At 46.6% G+C, this 19,182-nt stretch overlaps 1 non-coding gene across 1 annotated transcript; it reads right to left on the bottom strand.

Moving 5' to 3' along the window:
* Positions 1–14,287: 14,287 nt before the first annotated feature.
* Positions 14,288–14,393, bottom strand: LOC141593753 (small nucleolar RNA R71). The gene has a single exon (XR_012521820.1). It is a non-coding gene; the product is annotated as a small nucleolar RNA R71 (small nucleolar RNA).
* Positions 14,394–19,182: the final 4,789 nt, after the last annotated feature.

The raw sequence follows: 19,182 nt of genomic DNA, 5'->3' as shown, positions 1-19,182 counted from the left end.
ACTACAATTCTTTTCTTTACTAACGAAATTACTTTTACTACTTAGACATGCAATTTTAAGAGGATTATATATTTATATAAATATATTACATATATGCATTAAATCAAATCGAAAAAATTATGCAATATTATTGTTCCGGGTGTAATTCCAGAGCAGATGTTTGTTACCACTCGTAGCTAGTAGAATGATGTCTTTGCTTGAATCCTCCTTGCGGTCTCCTGAAACGATGAACAAACTGAGGGCTCGGCTTTGGCCGAGCGTACTCACTCCGACGCTCAAGTCAGTAAACTTAGAGAGAAGTTGTTGTAACTTGGCTAAGAGTGTATTGTAGAGAGATAAGCAAGATATTACCAGATGAATAGTGGTTATTAGGTCAATTTGTGGATCTCCTCCTCAATGAAGATTGAGGAGTATTTATAGGCTTTCACCTTTTGTCACGTAGTGGCCAAGTGGCTATCAGGTGAAAAGACCGTTATACCCTCGGCCGATGGACCTGTGGCAGGCTCGCCGAGGGTCTTGGATATGAGTACGCGGTTGTGTCCCGGGGCTAGTTGTCGCCGAGACCCGTGTGACAGCCGATGGGCTTCACCGGCTAGTCTGTCTAAGTCGTTGACTTTCTTGTGAATACCCTTGACCTTGCTCAATGTGTTGACTTGGTCGGTCGGTGCGAAATATGCCCCATCAATTTGCCCCCAGCGTAGTCTATGCCGTGGTATGGGCTCCGATGTATGTTGAGCGTATATTCTGCGTAAGTATTTTTGGAAAATTTTTGGTATCGGCTTCTTCTGAAGCATCGGCGTGGTTCTTGTTAGGCCGTACCATATATCCCCCCTCCACATGGATGCGTAAAGGGTATCCGATGTGGGAAATAATATGACGCCGGCGAGACCGGGTGAGAGTGCCGGTCACTTTTGATTGCCCCGGCCCGTGCTTCCCGGCTTGGTCGATCATGTGGCCGGCGGAGAGCAGGTGCCTAGGAATTTGTTGAGGGAGATGAACAGGCGAAGAGATGTGAATGGGCGTGTTGAATACGCTTGTAATCGTAGCATTGATTGACATTCAACTCGCTTGCGTTGATTGACATTCCGCGGTTGCATGTCTGACACGTGCCCGCTTGCTGATTGGTTGACGCTTCATGGGCTGTGCCCTGATTGGTCCTTCTTCATGGGCTTTTCCCTATAAATAGGGTAGTTACTCCGTGATTTTGGCCATTACTTTCATTTCCTCAAATTTTCAAAAATTCTCCCAAAATCTTCCTCTCTTTAAACTTTCAAGGGCTTTCTATTCTTCCAATCTTCGGTCTTCGATCCGGCGAGTGTATTTCTTCAAGGTAATCAAACAAATTTTCTTTTATTTCGTTAGTAATTTGCGAACATGTCCTCTGTTGATGCCGGGGCTAGTACTTCACGCCGGGGTTCCCCGTCGCGTTTTGACGAGGAGGAGATATTAGAAGCCGTCCCGTTAAGGTTTGGGGGCCCTAGCTCTCCCTCTCCCGCTGCTTTGGTCCGCCCTTCCGGAGGAGTTGGAGGATGAGGATGATGTCGATGATGAGGGGGCTCCCGTTGATGGTGGAAGGACGATTATCCCGGATCATGGTGAGGCCTCGCACGACCGGCCCTCGACCGTGTATTTACAAATAAATTCGCAAGCGATTCCGGGAGAGACTCTTTTCGGAGATCATTTCTCCTTCGGTGAGGGGTATAAGATTGTTATCCCCGGGAGGGTCAGGGCGTCTCTCTGTCCTCCCCGGGTCATATTGGCGTGTATATTAGGCATCTGGAGTATGGGCTCCGGTTTCCTTTGAATGAGCACCTCATGGCCATTATCAAAGCTATGAACGTTGCCGTGGCCCAACTGCATCCGTTGGCCATGAGGACGATAGTCGGCTTTGTATGGATCTGTCTTTTTTAGGGAGGTCCCATCAGTTAACTTGTTTCGCCGCCTCCATAGTCTTCGGCCGTCAAGATCCGGCAAAGTGGGGTGGTCGTCAGCGTACAAAGGCGAGCCGGACTCGTCTCTCGTGAACAAACTCACTTCTTGCAAAGATCGGCAAGGGCGATGGGTGTACGTCCAGTGCTTGGATTACTACCCATTGCCTCGGTCTTTCCAGAGCCCCGTTCACTTACGGTGTGAGACCCGGGATGAGTATGAGAAACACATCACCCGGGGTAGCAAGGTTAAGATGGACGCTTCGTTTGTCCCCTTATCGCGGATGAGAAGCGGGCGTCACGGTTTTGATGCTAAGGAGGGATGGCTGCCCCCACTCGGATTATTATCCGAGGATGAGCTGCTATGCCGCGTCGGCCTCATACCGGCCCTCAGCTGGGGTGAGTGGGGTCGGTGTGAGGCCCACCTTTGCTTGTTATGTTTCTTTTTCAGAGCGTTGTTTTACTTCCTTTATGTAACTCTTGTTTGATTTCTTGCGGATCGGTTTGGGCGGGATCATGCGAGAAGGACTTGAAGAGGCTAGGGCTTGACAAGGACGGAAGGTTGTCGATCTGCGTCCCACGGCCGATTCGAAAGATCGCAGCTATCCCCAACGAAATCATGGAAAAGCAGACTAGGGGGTTGGATCGGGAGACGGCCCATGCACGGGTTCTTGTAGGCGTGCTTGAAAAGGTCGAAGAAGGCGGCGTCAAGTCGGCGGCGGTTTCAACGCCAACTCCTCTTCGCCCCGGTGGTCCAAAAGGATCATGTGGAGGTGATCAACATTGCGAGGAGGAGGTGACCGTTGCTAAGGCCCCTTCTCCGAAGAAGAGGAAAGACCCACCGTCTGCTTCCACCGATCTGGGGAGAAGCTCGCCTCTACCCCCTCCAAAAAGAGGGTCCAAACTGGTACGGATCTAACTTGTGGTTCGGATTTGGCCGGTTCGTTGGGCGTTCCGATGACAGAGACTTTCGATGTGCCAATGCACGGTGACATGGATGCCCTGTGTAAATTTTTGTAGATACATCATCGGCGTGGCGTTCTCACGAACGGCAAGCGGGAAGCGAAACTGAAAAGACGATTGAGAAGGCGGGTGACAAGAATGTCACCGTTGACTCCTCACCCCAGAAGGCTACTCCTACCGAGCTCGTGGCGGAGGGTGAGAGAATATATAAGAGGTTGGGGAAATGGAGCCGTCTAGCCGCCTCCCTCATCATGGAGCGAGGAAAAGGCCGGCCCAACTGGGCCACGATTGCAAAGCTCAAGCTTGATCTCTCTCGCGAGAGGGGAAGCCGGTAAGGCTAAGGCGGATCTTCGTGTTGCCGAGAAGCGTGCGGAGGAGGGCCGAGAAGGCTGCCGAAGGCCGAGAGGGCCAAGGTTGAGGAGGCTGATGGCGCCACGGCCAAGATGATGGAGGAACTGGAGAGGTATAAGGGTGCCTACGACGCCGTGGTTGCCAAGAGGGACGAGTGGGAGGATCGGTTCCAGAAGCAGGCGGAGGTGCTCAGGAACACACAGGCTATCCTTGCTCAAAAAGAGAAGGATGTTGACATGCTTCAAGATGATCTCCTCCCTAAAATGTGCGTTCAATTCCGGGACCAGGCCGAGGAGGCGGCTAAGGAGGCAATCAGAAGGCTCGACCCCGACGGCACTTTCCCGTGGGATAAATATGACCAGCTCCTGGATGAGATAGCTGAAGCTGCGGAAGCAGCGGCTGCTGAGAAGGCGGAGGCGGCGAAAGCGCTCGGATAAGCGTTGGCGGCGGCCTATGATGCAAAGGAGGCCGAAAAGGAGGCTGAGAGGCAAAAGGTGCCTGAAAATGTCGAGCCTTCTCTTGAGCCGGCCACCGCAGATGCTGCTGCCTCTGATGGAGGGAAGCAACAGGCATAGGGGGACGGGCGGTCGTCTCCAGACTCACCCGGCATCTCGGATAGCCTTAGGCGTTTCGGGGGCCAACTATTGAGCCTTTCCTCCCTGCCATCTTTTGGCGCTTCAATTGATATGCTTGTAATCTTTTGCTTTTCTTTTCCCTGTTTGTAAAAAAACTTCCTTGGTAGGTTGTGTTTAGGCTTACCCCTATGGGGACGGCCGTCGTCTGTATTCTTCTTACAACTCTTTTAACAAAGTTTATCCTTTTGGCCTTTGGCTTGGCCGAGGCATTGATCAACCATCTTTGTTTGTCCTTTTTGCGTTATTAATTGAGTGCCTTCGTTTTTACCTTTGGTATGGCCGAGGCGATTCGAATGTATATCTCAACTGCGTAACGTCTTTGGTGTATTGACCGGTGCGTCCCCGTCGCTCTCGGCAAGTTGCGGAGGTAACGGGGGTTATGGCTCGATAGCAATTCTTCTAGCGTACCGGTCATCGTGTCCCCGTCGCTCTCGGCCAATTGCCAAGGTAACGGGGTTATGGCTCGGTAGCAATTCTTCTAGCGTACCGGTCATTGTGTCCCCGTCGCTCTCGGCCAATTGCCAAGGTAACGGGGTTATGGCTCGGTAGCAATTCTTCTAGCGTACCGGTCATTGTGTCCCCGTCGCTCTCGGCCAATTGCCAAGGTAACGGGGTTATGGCTCGGTAGCAATTCTTCTAGCGTACCGGTCATTGTGTCCCCGTCGCTCTCGGCCAATTGCCAAGGTAACGGGGTTATGGCTCGGTAGCAATTCTTCTAGCGTATCGGTCATTGTGTCCCCGTCGCTCTCGGCCAATTGCCAAGGTAACGGGGTTATGGCTCGGTAGCAATTCTTCTAGCGTATCGGTCATTGTGTCCCCGTCGCTCTCGGCCAATTGCCAAGGTAACGGGGTTATGGCTCGATAGCAATTCTTCTCTTTGGGTGGCGATTATGGAGGACAGGCACTTGGATGGAAAACTTGGTTGTTTCTTCATTTAAGATCACGCGTTGGGGTGTCCACATTGGGTTTGGACACCTCCGCCGCTATACAAAGTACTTTCTCAAGTTGTCGGTGTTCAATGGCTCATCAAAGGCACACCCTCCATGTCATCGGCCGGTATGTACCCGGCCTCATTTCTTCAACCACCTTATAGGGACCCTCCCGGTTAGGCGTTAGTTTACCATGAATATTTCCTTTGTTGGTGGCGGCCGACTTTCTTAGGACTTGATCTCCTACTTTTAAGTCCCTCTTGTGGAATCTTCGGTTGTAGGCTCTTCTCATCCGGTTTTGATATACTGCCAAGTTGAGGCGTGCCGTATTTCGGCTTTCTTCGACCCGGATCAAGGAGGCTTTAAGGCCTTCCTCATTTTCGATCGGATTAAAGGTAGCCGTTACAATGTCGGCACCGTCGCTTCAATTGGTAGGACCGCCGGATCCGTAGACTAAATGGAAGGGAGTGTATCCCGTTGCTTCTTTCTCGGTGGTCCGTAGGGACCACAGGACGCCGGGTAGTTCATCGGCCCATCTTCCTTTAAGGTCTTCCACTGTCTTCTTCAAACCGTTGAGGATTGTCTTATTGGCTGCCTCCGCCTGTCCGTTGCTCTGTGGGTGGCAGACGGAGGAATACGCATACTTGATGCCAAGCTCTTCTAACCGAGTTCATTATCAGTCACTCCAAAATTCTCGGCCGTGGTCAAATACCATGACTTGGGGCAATCCAAAACGGGTTATAACATTTTCCCAGTTACCTTTCGACGCCCACGTGGTCTTTGCCGATGCTCTTCACTTCAACCCATTTGGTGAAGTAATCAACGGCGACGATCAGGAACTTCCTTCCTCCGGAGGCCGTTGGAAACGGCCCTAGCATATCCATCCCCCACTGTGCGAAAGGGAGGGGGCTAAGCACCGGTTGTAGGTCTCGGGAAGGAGCATGTATCACGGGGCATGCATCGACGATTCGTGCACTTCTTGGTCTTTGTTCTGGAGTCTTGAAGCATGGTGGGCCAGAAGTAGCCGGCTCGGAGAGCTTTGTGGGCTAGTGTTCTTGCCCCCATGTGGTGTCCGCATATGCCCTCGTGAATCTCTGTCGGATTAGCTCTGCGTCGGTCGGGCCGACACATTTCAAGAGTGGTCTTATTACGGACCTTCTGTACGTTCCCCTTCGAATACCAAGTACAGCGGAGATCCTTTTGAGCTTAGCCGAGAGATTGCGGTTATCCGAACTCACTTGTGAGTTTGTATTTCATTATCGAGTCATCCACGTCGTCTCGGTTTCCACGTCCCCCTACCATGCCGATGGTCTCGGTGATGCTCTTCGCATTCCCGATGTCTACAAGCACGTTGGTGGACGTTTTTGACGGTTGAGCTGGCAAGCTTTGAGAGAGCGTCGGCTCGGTTGTTCTCGGACCTGGGGACACATTGGATTTGGAAAGATTTCAATTTTGCTATGTCGGTTTTTACCCTTTCCAAGTATCTCACCATCCCGTCATCCCGAGCCTCAAACTCTCCTCTGATTTGGTTAGTAACCAAAAGTGAGTCTGTCTTCAACACAATGTGTTCTGCTCCGTGACTCGGCCATCTCGACTCCGGTTATCACCGCTTCGTATTCGGACTCGTTGTTCGACGCCGAGAAGGTAAATTTCAAAGCGTACTCAAACTCGTCTCCGTTTGGGCTGATGATAAGGATGCCGGCTCCCGAGCTGTTCGTCGTGGAGGAGCCGTCGGTGTAAACCTCCCATACACCTGGTTTGGCTCTTCTTGATATGTGCATTCGGCCAGGAAATGCGCAAGTGCTTGCCCCTTTATCGAAGGCCTTGGTTTGTCTTGAATGCCGAAGCCGAGAGTTCTACCGCCCATTTGATAAGCCTCTTAGGATTGTTCGAATTTCTCCAAAGCTTTTTCCAAAGGCTGGTCGGTTAGGACCGTCACGGGATGAGCGTCGAAGTAGGGTTTTAACTTCCTTGCGGCGACGACGCGCGAAAGCGCTTTTTCAATTAGCGGGTAATTTCTCTCGGCGGCGGCGGTGTATGGCCGACAAAGTAGATTGGGTGTTCTTTGTTTGTCTTCTTCCACGATGATCACGGCACCGTGGCCGAGGTAATCGCTATGTAAAGGTATAGCGTCTCCCCAAAGATCGGCACAGGACGAGTTGGGAGAGTCGAAGATGAGCTTTTAGGCTGAAAGGCGTGCTTTGTTCCTCCCCCCACCAAGTCTTTATTCCCTTTCAACACTTTGAAGAATGGAGTACTTTTGTCGGTGACCGAGAGATGAAACGGCGAGAGCCGCCATTCTCCCTGGTCGCATCATAACCTCTTTTCGATTCCTTGGTTCCGTGATTTAGGATTGCTTGGACTTTAATCGGATTAGCATCAATGCCTCTCGGCACCGACGTACACCGAGGAATTTACTGCCGGACACCGAAGTTGCACTTCATTGGGTTGAGCTTCATCTTGTATTTCCTTAGAGAACAAAACGTTTTCCGTAAATCGGCCAGGTGCTCGCTGTCGGACTTGCTTTTCACGATAGCGTCGTCGACGTAAGCCTCAATGTTTCGCCCTTTTTGACTTTGGAATACTTTGTCCACCAGATCGGTGTACGTTGTTGCACCGGCGTTTTTCAAACCAAACGGCATCATTTTGTACATGTATGTGCCGTTCGCGGTGATGAATGCGCATTTAGGCATGTCCTCCTCATCCATGAATACCTGGTGATATCCCGAGAAGGCGTCTAGCGAGGCTCGGCATGGTGTAACTGCCGTGGCGTCGATTAAGCTATCTATCCGAGGCAAAGGGTAACAATCCTTGGGGCATGCTTTATTAAGGTTGGTAAAATCTACGCACATTCTCCATGCCCCCGATGATTTCTTCACCATTACGACGTTGGCTAACCACTCAGGATAAGTACAAGGCATAATAAAGCCTGCTGCTAGTAATTTATCTACCTCGGCTTTGATGGCGTCATCTTTCTCGGCCGAGGAGTTTCTCATCCTTTGCTTGACAGGGCGAGCGGTGGGGAGTACGTTTAGCTTGTGAATGATTACCTCCCGGCTCACGCCTGGCATCTCGGCCGCTGAGTAGGCGAAGACGTCTTTGTTTTCCTTCAGACGGATCTAGGAGAGCGGCTCTGAACTTTGGCTCCAAGTCGACACCGATAGTCACGGTGCGGCCTGGGTCAATCTCTACCTCCTCGGTCTCCGCTCCCTCTACCATGCCGACGGTGGTATCCGTGTGTTTGCCATCCTGTCGTAAGGATGGGCTCTTCCCCTTTTCGATTTCTTCGCCGCTTTGAAGGATTGCGGGTTGCACCCTCGGCGGATACTTGGATATTGACCACCTCATCGGTCTCGTTCTTCGAGACGAGCTTATGCGCTTCCCCCGGTCCGAGACATACATCAATGTCGAGCCGGATGGACATCACCGCGTCTACCTCACTCAGGGTGTCTCGGCCTATGAGGACGTTGTAGGCGGATGATCCGTCAATGACCACGAATTCCGACATAACGCTCTTGGCGCACCTCGCTCTCCGAACGTTCTTGGCGGCTGATTGACCCCGGGGGTACCATGCGGCCCCGAGAGAAGGCGTCAACGGGCTGGTGCAGGGGGTCAAGTCCTCAACCTTCAGACCGAGGCTAAGAAAGCATTCCCCGTACATAATATTTGTGTAAGCGCCTGTGTCAATTAGGCACCTCTTCACCAAGTGGTTGGCTATGTCCAGGTGGACTGTCAGTGGATCGCTGTGAGGAGCGACGACTCCTTCGTAGTCCTTCTTCCCGATTGTCATATCGGGGACGTTGGAAGCGGGGGTTGCTAAGTTGGGCACAAAGTTGATGGCTTGATATAGCTCATTCAGTCCGTTTGTACCCACGAGTGGACTCGCCGCCCTCGTTGCCCCCGATGACGACATTAATTACTCCTTTCTGTTCTAAGACGGGTTTTTATTTGATCCGCCGGCATCTGCTCTTCGGCCTCCGGCAATATATTTGCCTAGGCTTCCCTTCCGGATCAGTTCCTCAATGGCATTTTTCAGATGTCGGCAATCGTTTGTTAAGTGGCCGGTGTAGCCGTGGTACTCGCAATATTGGCTTGTGTCACCGTCGCCCCTTGGCTTAGGGGCCTTTCCCACTTCGACCTTCGCTTTTGCTCAGAGCGAAGACTTCTGCGGCGGATACAACCAGGGGGGTGTGATCATCGTACTGCTTTCGGTAGTGAGGTGCCGAACTCCCCCCGGCGCCCGCCGAGTTCTGTTTCCTGGCGGACTTATCGGACCGCGACCTATTGTCGCCGCGGCGTCTCTCATCCGGGCTATCATCCCGGCGGCTTTTCCTCTCTGAGGGCTCGGCGTCGCTAGGGCCTACCCAGGTCTTGTGGTAATCTTCTACCTTGATGGCCTGATCGGTCATCTTCCTGGCGGCGTCCAGGCCCAAACCCCCGTGCTTGATGAGCTCGTCTTTTAAGTTTCCCTTTGGGAGGCCCTTCATCAGTGCGAAAGCCGCAAGTTCGGGGTTGATTTCTCGAATCTGCTGGACCTTGCCGTCGAACCTCTTCATATAGCTTCGTAGAGACTCGCCCTCCTCCTGCTTGATAGTCAGGAGGTCCGACGTCTCCACGACCGTCCTTTTGTTGCAAGAGTCTTGGGCTAAGAAGGCGTCTTTTAGGTCGGCGAAACAAGATACCGAACCGTCGGAAGCCCCTTGTACCGGTTTTGAGCTATCCCATGCAGTCGTTGGGAAGACTCGGCACCGGACCTCATCAGTTTGCTCCCATACCGACATGTAAGACTCGAAAGCCTCGGCGTGGTCGGTCGGGTCGTTGTCTCCTTTATATGTGAACGCCAAGCAACTTCACTTGGTTGGCACGGCGGTGTCCAGGACATAATCACGAGGGGTGTTTGACCACGTGTCGGATGACACGCGGCGACCGACTCCTCGCGTTCCTAGTCCGGCTTCTCTCCTCGTAGCGGGAAGGACTTCTTCTCCGGCTCGGGCTTCTTCTCCGGCTCTCCGAGTCGGGCTTTGCTTCAGTTCCCCCGGGGTGTGCCTCGTCGGTGTTGCGGCGGCGATGTCCTCTCCCGAGTACGAGAAGGACTTACGTTTACCACGACCACTTTGGGCTCCTCCGGCGTCTTGGTAGGGTCTGCTTCTCCCAGTGCTCCGTTCAGGTTTCTTGGAGTCACGCTCTGAGCTGGTGCACTCCCAATTAGGTCCAGGAGTGTCTTCAGTTTTGCTACGTCAACCACCTGTCCCATGATGGTGACCTGGTTGGCGGGCGGCGGCGTGTCCGATGTTATCGGCATTCCGAATTCCGGTTGGACTACTCCGCTGGTGGAGGGTTGCACTACTCCAGAATGGTGAAATGTATCATCTTGGTAGAATGTGGCTTCGTCGGTTGCGACTATCTCTTGTTGTTTCGACATCTTAGCTTTTTGGGTGGGTTTTTTGTGTTTTTGTTTTCGTTGTTTGGGAATGAATGTGACTAGCTTCTAGTTTGCCTTCCCCACAGACGGCGCCAATTGTTCCGGGTGTAATTCCAGAGCAGATGTTTGTTACCACTCGTAGCTAGTAGAATGATGTCTTTGCTTGAATCCTCCTTGCGGTCTCCTGAAACGATGAACAAGCGAGGCTCGGCTTTGGCCGGCGTACTCACTCCGACGCTCAAGTCGATAAAACTTAGAGAGAAGTTGTTGTAACTTGGCTAAGAGTGTATTGTAGAGAGATAAGCAAGATATTACCAGATGAATAGTGGTTATTAGGTCAATTTGTGGATCTCCTCCTCAATGAAGATTGAGGAGTATTTATAGGCTTTCACCTTTTGTCACGTAGTGGCCAAGTGGCTATCGGTGAAAAGACGTTATACCCTCGGCCGATGGACTGTGGCGGGCTCGCCGAGGGTCTTGGATATGAGTACGCGGTTTTGTGTCCCGGCTGGCTAGTTGTCCGGCCGAGACCCGTGTGACAGCCGATGGGCTTCACCGGCTAGTCTGTCTAAGTCGTTGACTTTGCTGTGAATACCCTTGACCTTGCTCAATGTGTTGACTTGGTCAGCGGTGCAGAATATGCCCCATCAATTATATATTATGAAATCTAACTTGTATTATTTATTGTAATACTACGGTTTTCTATGTCTATGGGTACTCTATCGAGTGAGGCTTACTCTGTCGAGTAAGTATCTTTTTACGCAAAACAGTAGCTGACCTGATGGGTATTCGATCGAGTAAGTGTGACACTCGATCGAGTAAGTGACTTATTCGATCGAGTAAGTGTGTCTTACGGGATTGTTTAGCCGGGTTTTGTTAATAATGCGAGAGTAATATAAAAAGGTTTTCGTCACTTTGCTTAATCACCTTTAACATTCTAAAACCTTTCCAAGGGAAGAATACCAGTTACGTACATCGCATCCATCGCATTGTTAGCAAATCCCTAGGCTTGGTTTGTTGGATTGGCTTGCTCTTGTTGGAGTAAGTGTCCTCAACCATAGTGCGATCACATGATTAAACATCATAATTAAATCTCATAATAAGAATACGTAAGGGACGATTCATTATATAGTCAACTGATCAACATTAATCGGTAATGATTGGATAACTAGAGTTCGACATTACTGTCGTTTGACGGTGGTGATCAGTTGATCCCTTAAGGTCACACCAATAGGACAATTCCCTTTAATAAATAAGTTGATTAATTGTATATCGATACAAGTTGATCAATTCCTTAAATTTAATAATTCATTTGTGAGAGAGAATATTGATATCTTATTATAATTTGATTAAATAAGATTTATTTTAGTAATTAAAAGATTTTATCACTAACATTCGTTGTTGTTTGTGAAACAATTAAATTAAGAATGATTGATTAAATATAATTGCAAAATATTGTGAATTATAATTATATGACCCATTTTATCTATGTTATCAAGAATTACTAGACAATTTGTTATATGTAATTTAATCAATGTATATAATAATATTTATTTGATAAGTGATGTGACCATAATTTGAGCATATTTAGCCCCCGAATTAGCCTTGTTCCCATGCTTTTTAGTGCATATTTGGGTCATCTATTGTCTTTAGTTCTTTGTTTTGCATATTCTTTGAGGTTTTGATCCCTTCGTAGGAAAGGAGTGGAAACCTTGCATTTTCATGGCAAAATGGAGCTAAATTGATTGAATTCAATGACCAAGCATCAAAGAGAAGACAAGACTAGAAGGCCTTTGTACATACTATAGTAGATGGGCAATGATGAGAAAAGATCCTTGCATCCCCGAGGAAATCCTCAAGGATTTTATGAAGAGAAAGGAAGAAAAGAAGAAAGGAAGAAGCTGACAGAGAATCCGAGCGGATTGTCCACAATCCGCCCGTCCAAGACAAGCAATCCGAGCGTCTTCCTCAGCTGGATGCTCGTCCAGAACCACCACAATCCGCCCGTCTACTCCAAGAATCCGCTCGTCCAAAAGACCCACAATCCGCCCGTCCCGTGCCCTGGACGCTCGGATTGTGTGACAGCTAATCCGTCTTCTACTTGTTCAATGAAGGATGCGCATATTTTTCAAAGACCGGCGAAAAGGAGACCGGAGTCTCTCTTGAGACCGGCGATTCCTCAAGGACTTAATCGTCATTTAAGCCCTTATTAAACCCTAATTTGTGTACCTAATCCCCACTATAAATACCCCATTAGTCTAATTAGGTTATAAGGTTCTTCTTAGCAATCTCTAGTGTAGTTTATATCAATCAAATATCTCTTTAATCTTGTAATCAACATTTAATCAAGTCTTAATACAAATCTCATTTCCTTAATCTCTCTTTTGTTCATCTTTCATTTTGGGTAATTGAAGATTATTTGGGTTATTATTGGGAGATTGACAACCTTCCAATCAATCATCAAGTACTTCTATTATTCTTTGCTTTATTATTGGAATCATTAGTAGGTATAATTCTCTTAATCCCTTTGTAATTATTGTTAATTATCTTCATTTATTCATCATGTTTTACTTTGTTGGTATGATTGACAACCTTGCTAGCATGTTCAACATGATAATGAGTGAGTAGTTTTCTTAGCTAGGGTTAATGGGTAATTAGGGGAAACCAACATGGGGGATGATTCATGCTTAAATTAATATGTTTTCATAGTTTATTTGCTTACTTGTTGTGATCTTAACTTATGCACATGTTATGTTTGATGAAATGCGAGCCTATGAATCCTTGCATTTTTTACCCATCACCTATCTTTTCAATGAGACTTGTAAGACATAAACCAACTCAAGTCTCATTAGACCATGCATATAGTTGAGTACATAAGATTAAGTCGACTTGTAGGTGTTGTACAATCTAATCGATTTGGCTCCGGGACCCAAACTTTCCTAGGATTGTAAGATATAAACCAACTCGATCCATCACAACAATAATTGCTTGCTTATAATTTGAGAATATGTTTGTATGATCAATTCCCATGAATCCCCTATGACTCCATGACACCCTAGTGCCTTTTATCAATTGTTTACACCCCTTTTTAATCATCTTGTTTGTTTACTTTCATTGCCATTTAGTTTAGTGATCTTCTATTCAAACCCCAAATTGTGACACCCCTAGACAACACTAGTTGCAATTGAAAATCTCATCTCAATTCCCGTCCCTTGGGATCCGACCTTTACTTGCCTCTTTACTAATTGTAGAGTTGTTTGTGGAGTTATAAATTGTGTTTTGGTCTAGGTGCTCCTAACGACAAGTACCGAAAACTAAACCTCCCAAGAGAGTCCGACCAAAAATGGCGCCGTTGCCGGGGACGGTGTTAACTTGATTTAGATTTTCTTAAATTGTTATTAGTCGTGTCTTTCTTTGCCTTGGGGAAGTAAAGCTCCTCAAGGTTTTTTCTAATTATTTTCGAGTTGTTTGATATTTTGCATGTCTAGAAGATCACAAGGTAACTTGTTACCCTTTGATCACGAAATTGAAAGGACTTTGACAAACAATAGAAGACTTGCTATGAGAACTTTGAGAGGTATTGGTGAGGTTGGAGATATTCAACCAAACACTATTGAGTTCATCAACCCTTTTGCAAGAGAAGGTGAGGAGAACCCAACACAAAATCCAACACAAAATCAACCCACAATGCCTAAATTTTCATCACATTCCGTACCAACCGAGGAGAACCTACCCAATGGTACTCCCACACCACAACACTTAACCGGAAATTTCATAGCTAAATCCGCATTTATCCAATTAGTCGAAAGAAGCCAATTTGGGGGGATGCCTAGTGAAGACCCTCACTCTCACATGGAGACTTTTTGTGACTATTGTGATGCGATTTCTCAAAACGGTGTAACTCAAGACCAAATTCGATGGGTCTTATTTCCTTTTTCTCTAATTGGCACCGCAAAACAATGGTTGAAAGGCCTTGATAAGGCTACTCTCGGAATTGACTCTTGGAAGAAATTGGCTCTAGCTTTCTACAAAAAGTTCTACCCACCGGAAAAGACTAACATGCTAAGAGCTCAAATTACGGGCTTTAAGCAAAGAGATGAAGAATCCTTGTATGAAGCTTGGGAGCGATTCAAGGGAATTTGTCGCTCATGTCCTCATATGGACTTAGCGAGTGGTTCTTGGTACAACAATTTTGGAATGGTCTTTATGAAGACTCAAGAAACATTCTCAACATGGGATCAAATAGTATGTTCACCGAAGTTGACGACAATCAAACTTGGAACAAGATTGATGAAATGGCGGTCCATAATTCACAATATAGTAGACCTCGCAAGGCTACTAGAGGAGGAAAGCATGAAGTGGACTCTATTACTCAATTGAGTGCTCAACTTAGTGCTCACATTGATACCATCAACTTGAAGTTCGAAAAAGCTATGGCTAGACTTGAAGAAGCCTCAAAATCACCAAAGCATCATGTTAATGCCATGACGGCATCTTCATCAATCCAAAGTAGGATATGTGAGAATTGTGGAACTTTGGGACATGACCAAAGTGAATGTAGGGGAACAAATGAACAAGTGAATGCTTTTCAAGCATACAAGAGTGGTACCCCTTATTCAAATTATTACAATGAAAACACCAAATTTCACCCAAATCTCTCATACAAAAGCCAAAATGTTCAAAACCCTCAACCAACATACACCCCACCTCCCATGAGATACCAAAATCAAAGACCCTTTTTCAACCAAAACCAAGGTTACCAAAATCAAACTCCATACAATCAACAAAATGACCAAGGTTTTGATGTTCAAAAAGCGGTCCTCCAAATGCAAAAGAATCAACAAGAGTTTTTCACTCAAATGCAAAAGGATAGTCAAGCAAAGGAAATCACCATCAACAACATCCTAGCCCACACCAAAATGTTGGAAACCCAATTGACTCAACTAGCATCTTCAAGCTCACAAAGACAAAAGGGGCAATTACCACCTCAAAGTAATCCCCCGAGACATGAAACGGTTAGTGCCATTCACTTGAGGAGTGGTACGAGATATGAATCACCGAAGAAGCAAGTTGAGGATGAAGTTGTGGAAGTTAGTGACAAAGAAGAAGTTGTGCAAAACTCTAAGGATGGAGAACCATCAAAAGAAGAATTTTTAATGAAAAGTGAAGACAAGGCCAAGGAGAAGGAACTCATTGTGATTAGACTTCCTTTTCCAAGTCGTCAAGCCAAGCCTAAATTTGATGACCAACTTGGAAAATTTATGGAAATTGTGAAGAATTTGGAAGTCTCGATTCCTTTCACGGAATTAATCAATTACGTGCCGGCCTATGCAAAGTACATGAAAGACATCCTTACGAAAAAGAAGTCGATCCGGAAGCTTGAGACTATCGCCTTCACTGAGGTGAGTAGTGCAATACTTCAAGGGAGTTCACCTCCAAAACTTAAAGATCTGGGAAGCTTCTCAATACCGTGTACCATTGGAGACACCACGATCAACAAAGCCATATGTGATCTAGGGGCTAGTGTGAGTCTTATGCCGTACTCGGTGAGTAAAAGGTTAGGGATGGGAGAGCTTAAATGCACCAATATCACACTCCAAATGGCCGATAGATCGACGAAGACACCATTAGGGATATGGGAAGATGTTCCCGTAAGAGTTGGGAAATTTTTCATCCCGGTGGACTTTGTCATTGTTGACATGGAAGAAGACTCCAATATTCCAATCATTCTAGGTAGACCTTTCTTGCACACCGCGGGTGCGGTGATAGATGTGAAGCATGGAGAGCTCACTCTAGAAGTGGGAGATGAAATCATAACTTTCAATCTTGATAAGACCATGAGAGCTCCCCGTTTGCATGAACCATGTTTTATGGTTGATCATTATAGCCGGAAGGATGATAGGAAGAAGTCGGAATTCCAATGGAAGAAGAAAGTCGAAGATGCTCCATCAAAAGAACAAGGAAATTGTAACAAAGAGAGCTTGAAAAGCTCACCAAAGTCAAGCAATGATGAAGAGGGCCTCATTGGCCAAAACAAGAAAGTGGGAGAGTTGTCTCTATCAACTCAAGAGATTTTTAATGATCAAGTAGACGAAGTTTGTAGTCTTTGGGACGGTGAGTTTGAAGGGATTTTCAATCCCTAAATTGGTAATGCTATCGATCAAGACCAATATGAAGGACAACAAGTGCAAAGATCTATTGAGGATCTTTATCATGATAATGAACAAGTTTTTGACTACTTCTTCAAGGTGTTGAGTAACATCAACAACACCTTGGACATGCCCCCATGACATCTCTCTAAGGATGAGAGTTTGGTGGAGTCCTCTCCAAACCACCATTTGTAAATATTTCTAACTCCCTAACTAGCATTTTAATTCTTACATTGCATTTTTGTCATTTTTGGATTTTTATGCCTTGATCAAGATATTTATCATTTTTGAGATAAGTGAGGGAGGGACTAATGATTTTATTGATGTGTAGTGCTTTAACTTAGTGTGGGGATAGCAATTGCCTAGGCTATTCATGCCTTCGTAGTGCCCCTACAATGAAGAACACGAGATTTGAAGAATGAAAATCACACGGGATATGCAAGTGCACGGATGGAATCAATCCGGGTAGACCAGGAGGAATCCGAGCGTCCTTAACGGTAATCCGCTCATCTTATAGGAATCCGAGCGTCTGTGGAAGAATTCGTCCGTCCAAATGAGCTGCAAAATCAAAAATTTTGGTCTGTTAGAGAATCCGAGCGTCCCGGTGAGAAGACGCTCGTGCGAAAGAATCCGCTCGTCTTTGCAAGAAGACGCACGTCTTTTGCCGGTCGATTAAGAAAAGTCGCCGTAATGAGAATCTGCTCATCTTTAAGGGAATCCGCTCGTCTGAATGCGAAATCCGCTCGTCTTCACTGAAAGACGCTCGTCTTTAAGCGAGATTTCCTGAAGCCAAATTGAGCGAGAATCCGAGCGTCCCGACCGAATCCGCTCGTTTTCCCCCTAGCTTTTGAAAATTTCGGGTGTTTTAAATACCCCTTCCCACATTCATTTCATTCATTCATTCATTCAAACACTACCCAAAAACCCCAAACTCCCATCCCCTCCATCACCAAAAACAAGATTTCCTCAACCAAATTCAACAAAATCAAATTCAAACTTCCTTACAACAACAATTAATCACTCCTTTTACAATAATAATCAATCCAAGCACCAAAATCTTCAACCTTTGAGTCGATTTTTGAAATACAAAGGCAAATCCTTTCATCTTAAAATCGATTTGGGTATAATTGGAAATTGAAGATTTTTAACCTTTTCTTGGTATAATCATCAATGGCAAGAACAAAAGGAGCAACAAAGGCACTCAAGGCAAAGGCACTCTCAAAAAGGCAACAATGCCTTCAAGCAAAGAAAGCTTCAATGGCTATGGTGGTTGCTAGTGCAAACTTGGAAGTTCAACAACAACAATATCCTCTCTTGGAAGCAACAACATCAACAACTCCGGAAATCGCTCAATTATAAAACTATCCGGAGGTAATTTTCATTTCTAACTCCCATAGGGATACATTTACCAAATATGCTAAGAAAGCCATTTCCACCAAATTCATATGTGAAGATGCCTTGAACAAATTGGGTGTCCTTGAACAAACGAAAGCCTTCTTCGAAGCCATGGGGTTGGGAAAATTGTTTACTACAAGAGAATTGACATACCCCTCCCTTACCTTGGAATTCTTAAGTTAATTGAAAGTGACTAAGGTAGAGACTAGAACATACATCGAGTTTCGCCTTACCAATGTGAATAGGCGCATCACCTTTGATGTTTTGAGTAAAGCGTTAGACCTTAGTGATACACCTTATTATCACAAGATGCCCGAAAAGTATGACCCCGCTCCTCTTTGGGAGGCAATTTCCGGGAAGAAATTTGTGAGCTTTCATGCTTGTCGCGCTCTATTAGTCCACCATCCGGGCATTAGAGTGTGGCACAAGGTCATCGGGAATACTATAATTGCGAGAAAAGACACTAATCATTTTACCAAACTCGATTGTGTTCTACTTGAGTCGGCCTTAAATGTCGGAAGGGAATTCACTAAGCCTTACAATGCTCTATGGCTTTTGGTGTAAAGATGGCTCAATGTTGATTGTGGTAAGGAAGGCACCGCTTTTATCGTAAATGGAGGTCTAGTTACTCTCTTGGCCAAGCACTTTGACGCAAATTTCAACAAGGATAACACCTATGTGGCGATCAAAGGGGGTCATCTCATTGACATGGATATCATGATTCACAAGTACACGTGGGTCAAGCATAACTCTCTTGACACCAACTATGGGTGGCTAACCAATGATGCTAGATCTTTCATTTTGCCTTCCAAGATATGCTGCTTGAGTGCTCATCGAACAAACTACCTACTTCCACTCTCCATGGGCGCCGAGTACATCATCCGTCAACAAAGGGGAGAGATTGAAGAGACCTCTTCCTCCATTGTCACACCACCCTATCCATTCAAATATCAAGAGTTCAAACCCAAAGATGTTGAAGTGGGCAATGACTACATGACTCTACTTATGCAAGAGATGCATAAACAAGCTTACAATGATCGAGTAGATGCATACTTGGCCCAATATCCACCCCTCCTTCATTTAGCTAGGCAAGGACTACTTTATCCTTCATTTTTTTTGCCTAGTTGGGCAGATAAGGAAGTCTTATTTCCAAGCACATCTAGTGGTGAAAGACCGGGTGAAGATGAGAATGTCGATGATGAGGTTGTTGATGATGAGGGTGTTGATGAAGAGGTAGATGAAGAAGAAGAAGAGGCTAATGAAGATGATGAAGGAAGTGAGCAAGGAAATGGAAGTGAAGATGAGAGTGGAGATGAGTCCGCTTCTATGGAGGAAAATGATGACAATGATGATATGGTGGAGGACTAGCAAACTTTGGAGGCTCCTACCCTCTTGAGGTTTGTCTACTTC

The sequence above is a fragment of the Silene latifolia genome, chromosome 7, assembly GCF_048544455.1.
Source record: "Silene latifolia isolate original U9 population chromosome 7, ASM4854445v1, whole genome shotgun sequence".
Taxonomy (NCBI): Eukaryota; Viridiplantae; Streptophyta; class Magnoliopsida; order Caryophyllales; family Caryophyllaceae; genus Silene; species Silene latifolia.
Note: the sequence above shows the minus strand (reverse complement) of the source record. Positions and strands in the feature narration are given on the sequence as shown.